At 38.3% G+C, this 19,135-nt stretch overlaps 1 protein-coding gene across 2 annotated transcripts in view; it reads left to right on the plus strand.

Annotated features, from left to right (window-relative positions):
• The first annotated feature begins 1,294 nt into the window (after positions 1-1,294).
• LOC115765225 overlaps positions 1,295-19,135 on the plus strand; it is a 34,104-nt gene continuing 16,263 nt past the window's right edge. The window contains exon 1 of one of the 2 annotated variants that reach the window (XM_030708667.1): positions 1,295-1,345. The gene's annotated coding sequence lies outside the window, so the exon portion shown is untranslated. Of the gene's footprint in view, positions 1,346-7,752; positions 7,786-19,135 lie in introns of those variants that run through there. The other variant, XM_030708668.1, reaches the window with a different exon arrangement.

The raw sequence follows: 19,135 nt of genomic DNA on the forward strand, positions 1-19,135 counted from the left end.
ATTCAAAGGTTTTTTGGTCGAAGTTTTAAGTTTAGTCTAATTTGCTTCAAACTTATTTTCAAAGCTCTACATAAGAATATAATAAATTCGTGTTTTGCTAATTTGGAAAATTCCACCCGCAAAAGTCGTAAATTGGTTGTTGAGAATGTTTTTTGCTTACCATCCGATCGGCCCACTTTGGGTGGTAAATGCAGGTCAACAAACGAAGGTTATTCTTTAGCTTCAAGATTCTCACCGCAAGACTAACATGGGCGGAAACCGTTGATTCCAACACTTGGTTCTTTAATCGATGACTCTTAAGACATATATAGAATTGGAGATCAAGATGGGTAGATTTCAATTTTCCAAGGACGTGTGCTTAGTGGAAAGGTAATATCTAAAATTTGTACACAAAACGTTCCACGGGCAATGCCGGGCAATAACCGCTAGTCTTTCTATACTGCTAAAGATCTATAAATTCAAGATAATAATAAAAATGATGTACTATATAAGATTGCTCAACTCAACTCAACTTATGATCTCAGTAGTAATAATAATAATAACAATGATGATGTTGCTGTTGATGTTGATCGCGGGGCGAGTGAAAGTGAGATAAACGATGGAACAAGGCATTTGAGCACTGTCAACGACCGCTCAGCCCAGACCCCAAATGGTAGTGGGAGTCGGCAGAGTGGGAGAGACGCAGTCAGAATGTGTGAGACGCAGCCGGTTTTTCGAGAAACGTGGCCAACGTTTTCACTTGTCAGCTATATGGTGACTATATGTAGACGCATACATTAACCTCGATCCACATTCGATTGCAAATTTCAATTTGTATTCGTGTTCGTATTCGTGTTTGTATTCTAAATTGCGTATGCCAGGCATGCGGCCAGTCAACATCACCCACTGATGAATGTGGCCCTCACTACACTCCCACACACACACACACACACACACACACATAGTTCCAAACAAGTACCAATACGAATACGAATGGGAGCACCAGTACGAGTAATGAGCTGCAACGTTCCACTGCATGCTGATCGGGGGGCGAAGATAACCCAGTACTTAGCCGCAAAAACAGTCTTAATTTATCTGTAACCAACTACTTGCCTATGCAAATAAGTAAGCTCCGTACACAGATAAAAGATATAATATGTTTTAGTTTGTTTTTTGCTACAACCTTCCTTTGAAGGTAGCATATATATTCTTGTACAGTGCATGTGGTGACACGCTGCGAGCAAATAAAAAAGTTGTGTAATACACTGGTTCGAAATCCTATTTGATTTTGGTATAGATGCCAGGACTGTAAGCCAGGACTGTAAGCCATACAATATACTAAAAAAATAAATTAATAAAAAAAGCGGTAAGTGCATATATTATATTTGTTATTAATCACGAAGCTCACAAATTTGAGCAAGAGTTCTGTTTATTTTGAAGATAAAGTGGAAATGGTGAAGTTTTCTTCATTCTCATTTTGAAAGGAGCTTTTCCATTACCAAAATATTGTAAGTGCACAAAGCTATTTTAAAATATCCAAAATCCAAAAAATTATTTTGGTTCATTTGTTTAACTGGTTCGGTTCATGCCTAGCTAGAGGCTGTTCTTATCCAACTAATCCGATTTAAGTTTTGGTTCAGGCTAGGCCAGATATTGCTATTGGGACAATTGGATTGGATTTTGCTAATTAATATTATTAGAGGCTCGATCTACTGTTCAGGCGCAGTGTTTTTGGCGTTTGGGTAAGGTGCTGCGCAGGTTCGTTGCCTAAGTCTTTTGTATTGCTCGATGCTGCAGAACGCAAACTCAACAGCTGCTGCCATTGCTCTCGTTTTTTGTTGTTTGCTGCGGTTGTTGTATTTGTTGTTTTTGTAGCGGTTGTTGTTTTCATTTGCATCAACAATTTTCATTTTTGGTGTGCACTTTTAACAACTGCAATTAGCATTTTACCCAAGTTACCCGCATATGGAAAAAGTTTCCACTCAATTTAGTTTTTTGTTTAATTTTGCGCGCCAAGTGAAAAGCGAGCCTCAGTTCAGCTGTAACAAGAGTAGAAGTGTGCCCATCACACACACACACACACACACACACACACAAACACACAATTATATATACTAATATGGATATGCATTAGCCGTGCGCTGTTTGGTATTTGGTTGGGTGCGGGTGCCAGCTGTGCCAGAAAAGTTTCGCCATGGGGAAAGTTCTAGCTTTATTTCTGTTTGACTTTGCCAATTTATGCAAATGCGCGAGCACCATACCAAATACACACGCATTCAAAATGTGTGGTAATATATGCATGAGATAAAAGTGAGATGAATATTAGCTCTAATCTTTTAATTATGGATATATAGGCAAATCGATCGACTGCCTGTTGGCTTAACTGATTTGTGTAAATAAAAGTAGGCCAAGATTTAAAATGATGTATTCTCATTAATATAGGCAAAGACCTTAGTGGCACGAGATCGTCGTATGTCGCTTGTGTTTCTAGCAAAGGATTGTTCGAAAGTTATTCAAAAGAGCTTGGCATTTTCTAGGCAATAAATGGGGTTGTTACTTTTTCAAGTTCGACTAATTAAGTGGTAAAGATGTTTTTAAATGTTGCATATTATTACAGGCAGTACAAATGTCGGAGTTGACCAAATCAAAATGGAGGCAGGTGTCCAAAAGTAAAATATTCTCAAGGTGTGCATGCAGGAATTATCGTAAAACAATATATAGCTTAGTTTTGGTAATGGTTTATAAATATCTATAGTTCACATTAATTGAAGTATCTAGCTATGGTAGTTGCCGAGAGCGATGCTTTTGCTTTGCAGCTACCTTTTTTTTGTCAGGGTTGTACAGTTCGGCCATCTAATATGCAGACAGTGTGGATAGTATATTCATGTATAAGGTATTGGTTAGGTATACGATGTCCAATGAATATGCATTAGACAAGCGTGTCGACGAGCGCTCCTTCGATTTGCATAATAGAAAATCTGTAAGCAACAGCAAATATTTCTCTAAGCATTCATTTGTCATGTTTATGGCAAAGTGCAGAAATTACAAAAAGAGCGAAAAAAGAGATCCAACACAAACCTAAATTTAAACTGATTTGAAGTTTGGACAGAGTCAGAGATACTACAGCGAGTGGCCAGATGCCAGATGCCAGCTTCACTTTCTTTTTCACTCGAAGTTTGACTGAAAATCGATGAGTGCTGATAGCAGATGTTGTTGTTGTTGTTGTTTTTGTTGGTTGTTTGACTGCTGGCTTGTTTGCTGTTTTTTTTTATTATTATTATTTTGAAGCTATGCATATTTAACAGATTTCTTTGTTGAGTGCGGTGCCAGCACCCGCACAGTGGGAAAGCAGCTCAAGTGGGCAGCAGCTTGATAATGATGATAATGATGATTTCTTGTGTGAGAGAGTCAAACGGGCGAACAGACAGGCGGACACAAAGTCAGAGAGATATCGTTAGGTAGACATTGACAATTGCTGAGTGTTGGCGCTGCCCGTATCCTGTTTTCGTATTTTCGAAACAAGCTCATTATGTGGCCCCTGCCCAGATAATTACCTAGACAATTGGCAAGCGGCAAAGTTCATTAATCATGTGGCAAAAAGCAACCACAACAAATGTGGCCATGCGCTGTCTCGTTGTCTATGCCAATTGAGCGCTAATTACACATCAGAAGGCGCAACAACAGCCGTTTTGATGGACTTCGCAGTGTCCATTGCGCATACGCCCCGTGTGTCGCCAATGTGAAAGAAATGCAAAGTTGTTGTTGTCTCTGTTGTCGTTGTTGTCGCGCAAATTGTTTCTCTCTCCGACTCTCTCTCTCTCTCTAGCTGCTAAACTGTCTACCTGTTGTGCGCGTGTATGTATGTTACGTATGTGTGTGTGTGTAAATTTATGAAAGAATCCAATGAAGAGTGAAAGCAGTCAAACGTAGCCGGTAAAAAGTGTAAGTTGTTGCCGGTGCGGCTCTGCCTCAGCGAAAGATCATTGGCATATTTACATGGATTACCAACTCAGGGCGTGCACTTATGAGTGTGTGTGTGTTTGTGTGTCCCACTGCTTTCTTGTATTTTTAGGCTTGGCTTCATCGCATTGCCTGGCGCTTAATAAACACCAACTGCACTTGAGCCAGAGCCACTTGCCAGTAAGAGTGGATTAGGTCATGAGACCTGAAAACAGCTCAGGCTGTAGTATTATCAGATGAGAAGCTTGTTGATAGCTGCTTAATTACAATCAAATTATTGGCTTATATTCTGGAATTGAAATCTAGGCAATATCATGTTGGTTTTTTCAGACAGCGAAAGAAACTGTCGTTATGCTTGGTGTAGAGCCATAAATCATAAATTTAAATATATTTTGACTTACAAAAAGAAGTAAGCTTTCATAAGTTACGATCATTGTATTTTACCAATTATCCAAAACCTATATATTAATATCGATTTATAATAATCTATAATAAAAACTTAGCTGAAGTTAAGCGGCGATACATATAAAAAACGCAATCAAAGTACATTTAAATATTAAAATGGATAAGTTCTCGAATACATCAGTAAACGTCCAACAATCGCCAGAAGGGCATACAATTAAGCGTCCATCGTTTCATTCGATTATCGATATTTGCTTCACTAGATTTGGTTACCTAAGAGAGTCCATATAAGATTACAGCCGGATTGTAATAATTGCAATATGTGTTTGAGTTGCCAAGCTATATTTATCAATATTAATTGATGGCTGGAGCTCACGTAACTGGCAGCTTGTAATCGTTGCTTGGGCCCAGCAAAGCGCATAAATATGCAATTATAATGCATTGGAATCGTACATATTTATTTATTTATTTATTCTGCTTATCATGCTGCATGTGTCTATCTGGCTTTCGCAATTCGGCGGCCGGCTGCACAAACAATTTATGAGCGCCAAAATCGAAAGACTTAAGACACAAACTTGTCGCTGGCAATCGCCGTGGCAGCAACTTACATAAATCCAAGCACAGCTCGTTGGTTGGGATAACCAGGCGAACAAACAAAAAAAACCAGTCACTGGTCACTTGCCACTTGCCACTTGCCACTTGCCACTTGCCACAGGAGGGTTTCGGTATCCGGGCACTTGCCGTGCACTTGCGTAAATTTTGGCGACCACTTTCGATATGCAGCTTGTCCAGCATTCTTGTCCAGCAGTTGCAAAATTGTATGCGGCTCGTGGATATGGAATTGGGAATGGAGAGAAGCATGCGGCATTCAGTTAAATTGTGCGACGCGTGCCACATTGTTGCAAGACTTTGCTTTTTATAGGTACCCTATTTGATTTTGAATGCTTTCACATAACACACAAATGAAGTTGAATGCTCTACTTAAGGTGCCGCTGGCTGCACAGTGTTACTTTTGTTTAATTACTCAATTTTCGTTGGGGTTCGCTTCACCGAAATGGCCTATAATAATTTGATTTTCTTTGTTTTGCTTAGCATCTTTTATGAGGCTTGAAAATTCCGTTTAACGTTTCAATTGCAACTGTTGCGAGCGTTGCGCCCAGTGTAATTTATTCAAAGCTCGTTATAAGTTCAGATATGAGCTATATATACAATGCCAGCTGCTTATATAAACAAAAGATTCTTGCAGGTCACGTGCTAAGCGCTTAACAAGAATCCGAGCTGCGACATAGGCCATAACATTACAACAACAACAACTACAACTACAACAAAAAAAAAAACAAAAACTATAAAGCTGTTTCGAGCTTCAGTCAAACGGGTTCCAGTTTCATGCCAAAAAAAATACTTTCAATTTGCTGTACAGAAGCCAAAAACGAAACCTAAAAAGCCCAAAATCAGAGTTCGATTGTAAAAGTAATAAATTTTTGGATTAAAAATTTAACTTGGGCGTTTTTGGGAACACCTGCGAAATATTTTGGACTTTTTGTTGTTAGCTTTCTTTACTTCTTCCTGTTACGTACATTTGCACAAATAAATTATACCCTTTTTAACCATTTTCAATAGGTTATACCCTGAATTCAGGCAGAAGAAAGCATCTCCGACCCCATAACGTATATAAATTCTGTCTGTCCGTCTGAATGTATGAACGCAAAAATCTCGGAACCTATAAGAGCTAGAGACTTGAAATGTGGAACGTAGGTCCTTTTAGTGAAACTCTGTTTTTTGAGCAAATCTCTTATATTTAAGGAGCTAGGGTTACCGTATTGGACATGTAGACATCTTGAAAAGTATATATATATGTAAGATATCATTTATTTTACAGCTTTTGCCACCTTCACATTAAAAAGCCCATTTGAAGTACCCAGCATTTTAAGCCACAATGCAATATTGTCGTTTTGAGAATATACGAATAAGGAAAGTGTGTTTTGGCAGGCCACGTGTTTGCGGCAGCTAGCGCAAATTGCAAGAATTTCTGTGTACACACATATTTGCGGGTCTTTATTGAATTCTATCAACAGCATTGCAAGTGCGATTCTATTGAATTATGAGCTGTGTGTATGTGTTGCTATTTTAATTCGTTTTTACTTTAGAAATGGAAAGCTACATAACATGCTACCTCTGGGTCTCAAGCTTTTGAAACATTTGATTTTCGGTGTAGTTTGTATAGTATTTCCTCTGCTTGTGAGTACAAATATATATATCTTAAATTCAAAAACAAGAATTTCTCTTTATTAGTTAAAAAATTAAAATTTGTTACTCAATGGCCTTTGGCTTCATTTAATAAATTAAAAGAAACTATCTTCAACTATCTTTTATATCAAAATCGATGCAATGCTTCATATATATAGTATATAGAGCTCATCTATAGCTCAGTTGAGTTTTATACATGTAATTGTGGCGGGGTGTTAAATTGAAGAGCTTTTACAGGCATAAGATGTACTTAAGCTTTCGATTGGTTTCACATTTCGTTTCAAGAATGTTTGCTGACGTCACAGCGGCTGCTGCTGCTGCTGCTGCTGCAGAGTGCAGCTGAAGAGCACAGCATGTTAATAATAGAGACGAACAAGACGCGAGGCTAAAATGTTCAATTCGAAAGCAGACAACAGCGCTGTTGTTGTTGCTGCTGTGCGCATGCGCTGCACGCTCATTACCGTTTGTTGTCGGCACTTCTTTAAACGCAGATTTACGCGAACAGGTTGTAAAGTTAACGTCAACAGCAGCAGCAGCAGCAGCAGCAGCAGCAACAACAATGCGACCACATACCACAGACCAAGTAAAGCTCAAAGCGCAGCTTTAACAGCGACAACGACGACGCGTCGTCGACGAAAAACCAAAAAATAGTTACGTTCGCGCAGTCGCAGTCGCCGCCTCAGCTCAGTCAGCGACGAACGCGCAAAGCGACCGCAACGCAAAACGCAAAACGCAAAAAGCACTTGCGAACGAGCCAGCAAAAGGAAGAGCGAAGCCAAAGCCAAAAGCGAACAAGTGTCAAGTGCTGTGCATGTCAAACTGTGTGGCTTAACGGTAGTGTGTGTGCTTAGCGCGCCTGTATCTCGCTCTCTCTCTCTCTCTCCTTCTCGCGTTCGCGTTTCATTGATCCAACGCAGCATCATCTGCAGCTCATGCGTGTGTGTGTGTGTGATTTTTTTGTTATTGTGTGTGTCTTAAAGTGAAATGGAATTTGTTGAATTTTAATTGCACGCAGCTTCAGCTGAGAGCAGAGCAGCAGAAAAAGACAGCGAGCCAAACATTTTATTCAACTTGCTAATAAAAACCAGCAACAAAAACGACCTGGAGAAAATAGCTGGTAAAAAAAAAAGAAAAACAAATACAACAAACAATCAACAACGGCTTAAAAACAAAACAAAAACGTTATTCAAAAGAAATGTAAGTCGAAAACAATAATTATACAAAATTTAAAAGTTTAATTGAATAAACTAGCAGCGCCAGTGCTGGTCAAACTGTTCAGCCGGCTGCATTAAATCACAGTTTGAAGTCAAAAACTTTTGCATTAATTGTATACAATATTATATTGAATATATTGAATATATATGTATTAAACAGTATGGCTAAATAATTAATTCATTTAAACCAGATTTATTAGATGAGCATCAAAAATGGGATTCTTCTCAAAATATTTTAGTCAAAACTTAAATTTCACATCTTTCATCTTAAATGATATGTGACATTAAATTTAGAGTGCTCCAGTCGGAAGAGTCCGCACAGGAGATACCCTAATCACACCCCCAACCTATATTGTGAGTATTTAGTTTCTTTCTTCGCAGAGCCCCAAAAAGGGGATTAAATATTCATTTTTGAGAACTTCGGAACTGTGTATACTATGCGCGATCTTATAAGCTCCGAGATGTGGCCAATTTTTATTGCCATCATGGAAACAGGGCAAACTATCGATGGGTTGAGACAAACTTGAGATACATATGATATATATACAATATACCATATCCTTCTGTTCGACTAAGAACCGTTTCGATCTCAGAGAATATAAGAGCTATGCATACTTAATTTACTATGCAGATTTGGCAGAACATATTCCTACTTTTAACTAACTATCTTTACTGATTTTCTTGATATGAACAATGTGTGTTCAGTTGAAATAGACAAATTGCTAAATAAACCGTCGCTAGTTACAGCAGATCTTCAATTCAGATAGTTTGAATCGCTTCCTAAAAACGTCTTCAAATTAAGCGTCGGTTACGATTTCTTGGGTACGCCCTATGGGGGCGTGGCTAATCGGGAAACATGCATATCTTCTACAGTTTACAGAGCTAGGGTGATCAAATTTGTTATAAAGACTACTGATGAGCTCCTCTAATGATCGTTTCACGCCTCCAGTGGGCGTGGCAAACAATTGGAAAGCAAACACAATCTCGAACTGAAACTCAATGGCGCTAAAAGATATCTACAAACTCTTTTTTCAAGTAGAACTCATAAGATTGGGCATATTCAGAGTACTTACTCGACCTACTGAATGCCAACCAGGTCGAACTGTACGCAACTTTGACGTCGCCGTCTTGGAGCTTCAGTTTATTTTGTTCCTCTGCCAGACTGAAAGGGTAGGGCAAACTCGAAAAGTGTACAAAAGTATATTTGCATTTGCATTTGTGTCTGTATTTGTATCTGAGTATGCGAGCCGATCAACGACCATCGATCATTCAGCTGTAGTTTTGTATACCCTGAATTCATTGAATATACCGAAAGGAGTACATTTGTTTTACGTAAACGTTTGATGCAGGCAGATGGAAATTTCTTCGTTCCCAGCAAGTATGTATGCACATTCTTGATCGGAATAAGAAACTGAGTCGATCTGGCCTTGTCCGTCTCTAATCAGAAAGATATATGCTTCGATTCCATACGCAAAACGAGGCTGCCTCCCTTAATCATAATATCGACAGGCATCGAATATTTGCTCATTTTGCTGAAATTTTAACGAAAAAGAAAGAAAGAAAGCACACATTCACAAGCGCAGGCGCTTCATTGAAGAAGGTGCGAATGAATGAATGCGACGCTTGGTGCAGGGTATCGTCGAGTCGGGCACTCCCGACTATGCTTACTCTTACTTGTGTTTAGCTTGAGTTTGCGCTAGAGTCTTTGGTCTCTGGCAGCGTCTCTTTGTCTGCCACTTGCCTGGCAACTCAAGTCTGGGGCTGGGCACATCAATTTGGGCCAAAACGAAAACTCTAACTGGCCCCGCAAGCGTTCAGCATATAAACGAAAAACCAGTGCAGTTTCTTTTAAAAGTCATGTCAATTTTTGGCCAGCCATAAAGCACAATTAGTATACGAGTACAAAATTCTACAATAATAACAACAACAACAATATCAGCAACAACAATAAGAGCACATGCCACATGAACTACATGTGAGTCCATTATTTTGCGGAGCCACAAAATGAAAGTATTTATGAACAATTTTGGTTTGCTAACAATTACTATAAAAACAGTTTCTGCTGCTGCTTGTTTGTTTTTATAGCCTTGAGCTCAGCTGAAACGAAACACTTAAGAATAGCTAGCTGCTAAAAAAACACATTTAATACACTTGCATATAATATCTGATTATATTTGCATCCACAAAGTGCTGGAGAAATTCAGATTGTAGAGGTAGGAAACTCTGATTACACTGCTTAGCGCATCCTCTGAGCAGATAGAGCTGTGTCATAAACAAGTCAATGTTGTTAATAATTAATTATAATTATACATATTTCGTTAAGTTTCATCATGATATATCGAATGCTGGTTTGACTAATTAACTCGACTGTTCATATTGATGAAGATTATGCGTATAGACAATATTTTTGAATTCATAGAAGAGTAAGCGGATTATGAGACTTGGTTGGCAAGGTAATACGTGACAGAAACAAGCAAGAATATTTCAGTGGAATTCAGCAACAGATATCGATTTGCCCGATATTGGATCGATTTAAAGGTCTATAGAGCACCTCATTATCCAAAACTGCCAAAGACATAGATATACAGACAGACAGACAGACAAGCTTTATCGCCTCGGCTATTCATACTGATCATGCTCATACATATATATTTCATGGAATCGAAGATGTCCCAATACATGCGTTATGCATTCCGTGCCAAAAATAATATTACCCTCTATAGGGATCTACCATTCTACAAGGGTTCGTATCTTCTTTTCAATAATCTCGAAGTGCTATTCATCAAAGTTTTGCCAGAACTGTTTGCGAATTAGAAGCGCATTTCGAACCAGCAACGTTTATGTTACTTTGTATCTGCTTTATAAACGATAGATGTGACAGGAACATACAATTTTAATTTTTATATCGTTAGTATCATCAAAGAAACATCCGTCTTAATTTAGATTATATATCTGTTAGAAATGGGTTTGATTATAATTTACTAAAGAAATGCTTTTAAACAGGCTAATACTAAAGCAAAGCCAATAAAATATATATTGTAAGAAATAATCTTTGATTCGTTATTTAACAGCGAAGATAAACAAAAATACTTTAATGGATTTATCGTATTATATAGAGATGAAAATGTAAGATATCTTCTAGCTGTACAGGATCTTTATGTTGCCAAGCCTTTGAATGTGTTGCTAGTTTATATTTATTAGTTGTTTTGCAAGCCAACCTTATTGTTATAAAATGCAACTTACAATTGTTGTTTCGTCTTGTTGGTGTTGTTGAATAATGTTGGTTCATAACACAAATTGCATACTCAAAACGAAATTTGGAGCCCCATTTCCAATTACCCAGAAATTGCATAATGCACATGAATTTAAACTTGAGTTAGTTGCACACAAAATATAAAAATATACAAGAGTTATTATTTATTTATTTATTTATATATATGTTAGGTCTGCGTGAATGACAGGAAATGTTGCAAGAGTTTTTCCTTGAATGCGGCGAAAGTTTTTCCTTGAAGTGCGCAATAATGAAAATACCAAAAATGGCAAAGCAAGCAAAAGCCTAGAAAAACAAAAATGAGACACAAAGCGTTGAACTGCCCACCGGCCAATTGAAAGTGAAAGGGGGAAAAGGCGTGCAAGCATGCAGGGGGGTGTGGGAAGGGGCAGGATGGCAGGCGGGCGCTGGCTTAAACGAGACGCGTCGCGGCTGACAAGTGCAGGCCAGCAAAGTCAATTTAATGATATGCAGCCGGAGGCGATCGAATTGGCCACAAGGTTTCCTGCGTCTGTCTGGGCGAGAGAGCTGGGCAAGTGCCTCAATTGGCCATAACAACAACAACAACAGGCTGTTAACTTGGCTTGTGCCTGGTTTTGTTTACCAGTTTTGCAGTTTTCCAGTGCGTTGCACTCAATTTTCAATTTCATTTTCCACTTTTCCATCCCATTTCCCCGAGCGATGCGTGTGGCATGCCGCAGCTGCAGCTGCACTCGACTTTTTTCATTTTTTCAATTGGCCGCCCGGCATTTATTTTCTATTAAGTCATTTCAAATGTTAATTTCAGTCAGCCGACGACGACCTTGCCGCCTTTAATTGTAATTGTTCGCAGATCTAAACAAAATAAATACGAATACGAATACGAATACGAATACGCGACTGTGAATAATGCGAATGCGTGCAATGATTGTTGTCTAACCAGATTAGGCAGCCAGGCCGTGTTAATGTTGGCTGTGAATGCGAATACGAAAACGAATACGAATACGTTAGTGAATGCTGCTAGTACGAGTGCGAGACAGGCTGGCGCATTACAGTTTGGCAGCCACTGGCTGACAACTGCTTATGGCTAATGTGAATAAACCATTATTGTTACGAATTGCATAAGCCCCATTCATGACTTAAAGTCAATGTTAAATTAGTTCCATGCAATCATATCAAATCGATTACTCGATTGTTATAGATATCGCTTGTGATATCATAATTAGTCAGCTGGGCAGGTCCATTGTGATATTGGGATTGGGATTCCCAATTCAGAAACAAGTCAAATGCTTAAATATGCATCTTTAGATTATACTATATTGTTGATGGAATGTTTCTTCAACGTAAGCTTGGGCTAGATACACTAAAGCCTTAAGGATCTTGTATATACATATGTACATATGTCGTAAGGTCTGTCGGGATTTTAATGGCATTTATAGAGCGTCACTTAACCGAATAAAATGTAAACCGTATTTAAGCTTTGTTAAAACTATCTTCTGCGTAATGTTTTTGGTCCCTGATGCTTCCAAGCATTGCGTTAAGTCCAATTCTCCACTGTCGAGTCCTCAAGGCTGCCCAACAGCTGCTTCAGCAAATCCTGATTCGAAAGTATGACTTAAATATTTCAATGAGCAATAGAAGACATTTCAACTTGATTCACTCATGTGAACAACGTTAATTGTTGTTTATTTTGAAAATGATCAACACCTGCTTTAATTAATCAGGCCGAATGTCTGATGATCCGTACAACTATGCTCAGTACGCATATTCAATCTGATGATTGTCAGTATCAACAATAATAAAGTGTGGCTCATTATTGGTGCGACAAGCAGTTGGAGTTGATTTATAAGCCCGTTTCGAATTATTAATTGCCGCAAATCAAGGCGCAACATTTCGGCGCCCAGTTTTAAGTATGTGCATGTTTGCCTTTATATAATCCCAACAAAAGTAACAACAACTGTAAATGGCAGCAGGTAAAACAGCTACTAATTGTCATTGGGCAGCGCCTTAAATGATAACAAATCCCAAAACCAAACAAGTAAAAAACTGAAAATAAAATTGTCCAATGTTCGGTATGTGTCGTTGCCATTGGCCAAAATTAACAGCCACGTACTAAATTCCTTAAGAAAATAGCAGCACGTCAACTCTATAAAAAAAAAAAAAAACGTAAAATCTGTGCCCAAAAAATAGACGCACGTTTCATTTTGAAGGCTGTGGCGGCTGCATTAACCCATTGTTGCCGCAACATGGTAAATAGAAGTCATCAAACGGTTAAGCCCAAAATTGCTGAACAGCGTGACATAATTGACAACAACAAACAGCAATAAAAGCAGCAACAAAACAATGCAAATTGTAAGCGACTGCGTTTTTCTTTACTTATACCCTCTGCACAGAAAATGGCGATGGACGACTAGAAATATATAGTGTAATATAATTTTGATACAAAGTGTGCGACACATGGAAAGGAATATAACCGAATTGAGTATATATCTCTGAAAGAGTATTTAATATTCGGCATGCCTAAAACAACTTTCAATAATATTATATTCATCATTATTATTATCAATATAATTATTATTATTATAGGGTATAGTTATAAACTATCGACCTTACTTAATTGTTAATTAACACCGGCTTCTATGGCCTTCGGCTAAAACAACATCCAAACACTCGACTGGGATTTCAACCCGGACTTATTACATATTAAAAGTTTTTTTTATTTTATTAATGCTATTATGATAATTAATAATATTTATTATTTATGAATATGGAGTAAGGAAGTCTAGCTCAAGAGATTGGGAGACGCAAGCAAGTGTATCGCGGACGATGTCATAATCTGCACAAACATTCCTAAAAATGATTGAGTTGTTGTCCATTTGGGTTTTTCATTAGATACTTATTTTATTCATTTTTTCCGTTGGTTCTGTTGTGTCGTCAGGTAACGCAAAAGCTAACCATGAGAACATAAGTCAGGGGATCCAGCCAATTACCTACGTTACAGGGTATTACCAAGTTGAGTGCAACCGGTTGAGTATTGTTTAAATGCTTTGACATTTCAACTTGTGACATGGCAAACGCATGTGTGCATACACATGCATGTTTGTGTGTGTGTGTGTGTGTGTGTATGTGATGATGCATGCATATCTGTATATAAATATACATATATAAATGTATGTATGTGTATGTTATATTAGCCCCTTAGCACAGGCGGCACTATTGGCATCAGCTATTCATTTTGTCTGCATAAAATGCCTGCATAGAATTAACATATAAGTGGAGCGACAAGACATTGACTGGGCCGAACACTACAACGTTTCAGATTCCAAAGACAGCGGGGGTGCAGCAACAACAACAACAACAACAGCAACAGCAGCAACAACAACAACAACAGAAAGCACTGTTATAATATGCGATGCAAATGCTAAATCAAATGAACATAACATTAAATTAATTGGCAGAGCAGAAAACGAAAAAAGAACAAAAAAATGAAAATAAATAAAAAGAAAAACGAAAGACTTAGACAACAAACTTGACAAACTCGAATGCGAGTTGGATTAAATAATGTTCCGATTGGTAAACAGAGCACATGCCAATTGGCGTACAGTTAGTGGACAATTTGTGCAGCCAGATGCCAGTTAACTGCAGGTTTGCCACGCCCATCTGGCATAACGCCCACGCATTCTTGAGATGATGATGCAAGCAATGCAATAGCTCAAGTGTGTCTCTCATTGTTATTGCTGTTGCTGTTCCTGTTGCTGTTGCTGTTGCTATGTTAGTTGTAGTGTCACATTTTACAGTTATTTGCTGATGCTGTTGTTGTTATTGTTGTTGTTACACGTGCTTTTGATATTTTAATTTAGCTCGCTGGCTGTCACGGCAGTCGACGTTTTAATTACCCCAACGAAGCTGAAGCTCTGCAACTGCCACATGCATAATATGTTATAGTAACACACACAGGCACACACACTGCCATACACACTGGTGCAGCAGCCACACGGAGAGTTGTGGGTGCACATGCAGGAAACAGCAGACGGGAAGTCAGTCAGTTAGTCAGTCAGTCAGCGCCTGGGAATATTCACAGCCTATTGACAAATTCTATGCCGTAAACAATATGCGCTCTGTACAGCTCAGAGAGCTGCCACATTATGCAATCTAATGCAACGCATTGAGGATGCAGTTGTGGGCTAAAATAATACCATGTTACACATCTATAATAAACATGATATGCATTACTATGCACTCAGGGGGCAGCCATGACATTAGCAAAGCATTAGCCTATTCTATCCAGTTAAGCCCTTGGCGAACAAACAACTGATTGAAGTCAGCGAATCAGTCAAGTGGATTTCGATATACCTTTAGAAAAAATTCAATTATCTGCTATTATGTAAAGAAGACGCACTAATAATAAGCTGCAGCAGAATATAACTTACCTTAACACATATTAGAAATAGATTTACTTGAAGATTTCTCAAAGAGTTTGCCCCCTAGAGCTATAAAGCTGAGTTTTCCTTTTGGTGAAAAACGATTAACAACATGAAACATAAAAAACTAGGTAGCCTTTGTCACCGATTCAATACCAGCAGAAATCGTTTATTTAATTGCTTTTTATTCACAACAATGAATATTGATCAAAAATGTAAGTCTTTCTCTCTTTCTTTCTTCAAAGCAGCCATAGCGTAGAAGTCTAAGCGTTGACAAACAGAAAACGAGGTTTGGGATCCGAAAAGACGGGAAACAAACCCGTTTTTTAAGGTAAATTCAGAAAATTTGTGCGTTATGAATAAATTACAACAAAAGTTGATTCTTTATATTCGATTAAAGCAAGACACTTTTGTATGGCCAGAGCTTTTAATTAATTTGTTGATTTGAAGATCGGAGTAAAGACATGTCAGTTTTAAGGCTTACAATTAAATTTGTTACAGAAGACTATTTGATAGATTGAATGGGGAATGGGAGTATATACAAATGATTAGACACCTGAAATAGATTTGTATATGTTGTCTTGGAAGTTGTTACAAAGGTTAATTTTCCAAATATATGTAATGTATGAAACACGAACAATTAGGCTGTTGTTAGATTTTCTTGTTAATTTTACATGAATAAATCAATTGTATGCGTGGCAGGGAAAACGAAGTCAAAGTCGCGTCAAGAAATGCTAGTATATTGCATTTTTTCAAAATATTCTTACTATTATTATTTTAAATCACATTTATTTAAAAACTAAAAAGAAACAATTGTTTTTTGTTGGTTTTTGATTACTCTGAAAATAACAATCTGGGAATATATGCATGTGGGTGGCTTTGGGTAATTCGTTAGACGGCGGTTTACTGCTATTCCCTGCTGTTGCAGTCCTTAACGTTAGAATAAGTCGCATTGAATTGATCTCACAGTCGAAATCTTATTGATTTAATTGCAAGTGTCATACAAAACGCAAATGCAATCGTTTAACTTAAATCTCAGCTGGCGGAGCTGTGCATGTGTCTAGACCAAGTTGAAGTAATTGCACAATTGGGCGACCAAAAAACAAATAAACACGAGCGCTCTAGTTGGGTGTGTCCGACTATGAGATATCCTGTTCTCCGTGCGGAGCATTCTACCTACCTATCGATTTTTATCGAATGCGTGCTAGCGCTTATTTGAAATAAACTTGTGCAGCGCAGGCAGCAGGAGAACCTGTACCCGATCTGCCGAGACATGCACCTGTGCCTCTTTTACCCTCACTTTCTCTCAGTGAAAAAACCATGGCCCAAATCGTGGCATTAAAATTCGCGTGCATATTAAAGCAGTTATAGTCTTGATACCAAAAGCAGTGTCTGAGGTCTTATAATCTCAAATATGTTTCTAAAAAAAAAACTCATTTTAAAACTCGATATTTATTGACATTGTTTTCTCTGCGAGAATATAATTTCAATATTAAAAATCTCCGGCCAAGAATATCTTGGCCATACATTTGCTCAAAACAAGCATACCCCCTTTTATACATTCTCAATCTATAGAGGGTATAAAATACAAACAACAATTACCTAATTGCCAAGTCGCAGCGCATGCAGCTGGCCAAGCACAGATTGCAGATTGAAGTGGGATTCGGCAGGGGCACAGGGTGGACTCTTGATGACTGTTGCGTGGGCTGGCGCACAGTCTTCACAATTGGTGACACTTGCATTTGGCTCTGCCACTCACGGATTCAATGCATAATTTAAGCCAACACACGAGCTGTCAACATTTTGGGCAGTCAAATTATAATTTCAATTTTCATGCCCATTTGTGTGTTGTTAGTGCGGGCGGCATTGCGGCCCCACCAGGGGGCGTGGCAATTGCCAAATTCAAGCGCGCGCAAAAATACACACACATGCACACACACACACAGCTGCATAATTAAATATGCCACAATTAGGCAGCCGCGCTAAGTTCGTTGCCTAAGTCTTTCGTTGCAAGCGTTCCAAAAAATTATACGAATCTTATGAAAGTACTTGTTGTTGCTTGTAGTTGTTGCGATTTTTGTTGTTGTTGTTGTTGTTGTTATTATTTTTGGCTTGGTTCCGCTGCAAAAGGCAGGCCAATCGATATGAGGAAATCCTACGTTCAATTTTAAAATAGTTTTGTAAATTAATTGCAGCAAATTACGCGCGGCAATTTTCTTTTCTAAACTATGACTGTTTCGTTATTTTTTGTATCGTAAATCGTATATATATATATATATATATATATATATATATATATATATATATATGTGTGTGTGTGTGTGTGTGTGTTTTGGTGTCCAACGGCAAGTGAAAGTGACGACGCTTCGCAGCGACTAGGGTCCACTTTTTTTTGCGGATAAAGCTGTTGATTGTTGTGGGCACTTGCTGATGTTGTTGTTGTTGTTATTTTTGTTGATGCGGCCAAGCCGGCGTAATTTTACTTTCAGGAAAAACTCATCGACGGCGAACATCAGCATTGGCATGTGACTGCCCCTCTCTCTCCAATCTTCACTCTGCCCCCGCCTACCACGCTCCCGTTGTGGCTTTTCTTGCTGCATTTTCAGTTGCTGTGGCTGTGGCTGTGGTTTCCGTTTTGTTTGTTATCTGCCTGCCCTTTCGTTGGCAGCTTGCTGCTGCTGCCGAAAAAAGTGAAGTCACAACAACAACAACAATATTAACTAGAAAACTTGCCGTTTTATAAACCTGTTGTTTGGCATTTTGTTGTTATTTTCATTCGCTTTGCCGCGTATTTTCATTTAAGTATATACCCTGCATTTGCAAGGCTCTTGCGAAGATTTTCATAAATCAGATGAGACTTATTTCCAGATGAAATATGATGTCGATAGCACAGTGTTCTCTCGATAAATGCAGCGAGTCAATTTTAATAATAATTCTCATTTGGGATTAATTTAAAAATCTTAATTTTTTTAAACTTTATGTTTCCCAACAATAGAAATTTTAAATAAATCAAGCACAGTAGTGCAGGGTATGCACAGGGTATCTGCCAATTGAGAAACGGAGCTGTTTATTGTTCGCCCATTTATCGACATTTTCTGCGGCTTTGTTGGTTTAGCGCTTGGGCGGTTTTTAAGCGCAGCAGCAACAGCAGCAGCTGCCTAAACAGGCGGCGACTGTGGGAACAGTGGGCAATGGGCGTGTCTTGAGACATGCCCCAAATCAATGTGACAACTGTTTTGTCTATGCTAATTGTGTGTGAGTGTGTTGTTTGTGTGTGTTGTGTGTGCTTAGTCTATTACGCCTAATTGCTGTCAAGGCAATAATAACAGCAACAACCTCACATACTCACATAAAAAGAACGGTCTTTGGAAAGTGTTGTTGTTAGTATAAAAAATATCAGCTAAACGTTTGTCTCGATCAGCAAAGAAAAAAAAACATCAATTGCCTTGACACTCAATACATAACATTTTCTGTCATTAGACAGATTTTTGAGAATTTAACAAATATTCAAGTGTTATATGAATATGAAAACAAAAAGGTTTTTGTAGAAGGAATAGCGAAAATTTCAAGCATGCGGGCCTAAAAACCTAAAGCAACTATAAAACGTATTCTGGTTTATTTTAGAAGATTTTTCATTCCAGCAAATATTTGTAATGCAGTCA

This window comes from Drosophila novamexicana, unplaced genomic scaffold, assembly GCF_003285875.2.
Source record: "Drosophila novamexicana strain 15010-1031.04,08,12 unplaced genomic scaffold, DnovRS2.1 tig00000960-arrow-arrow-pilon, whole genome shotgun sequence".
Taxonomy (NCBI): Eukaryota; Metazoa; Arthropoda; class Insecta; order Diptera; family Drosophilidae; genus Drosophila; species Drosophila novamexicana.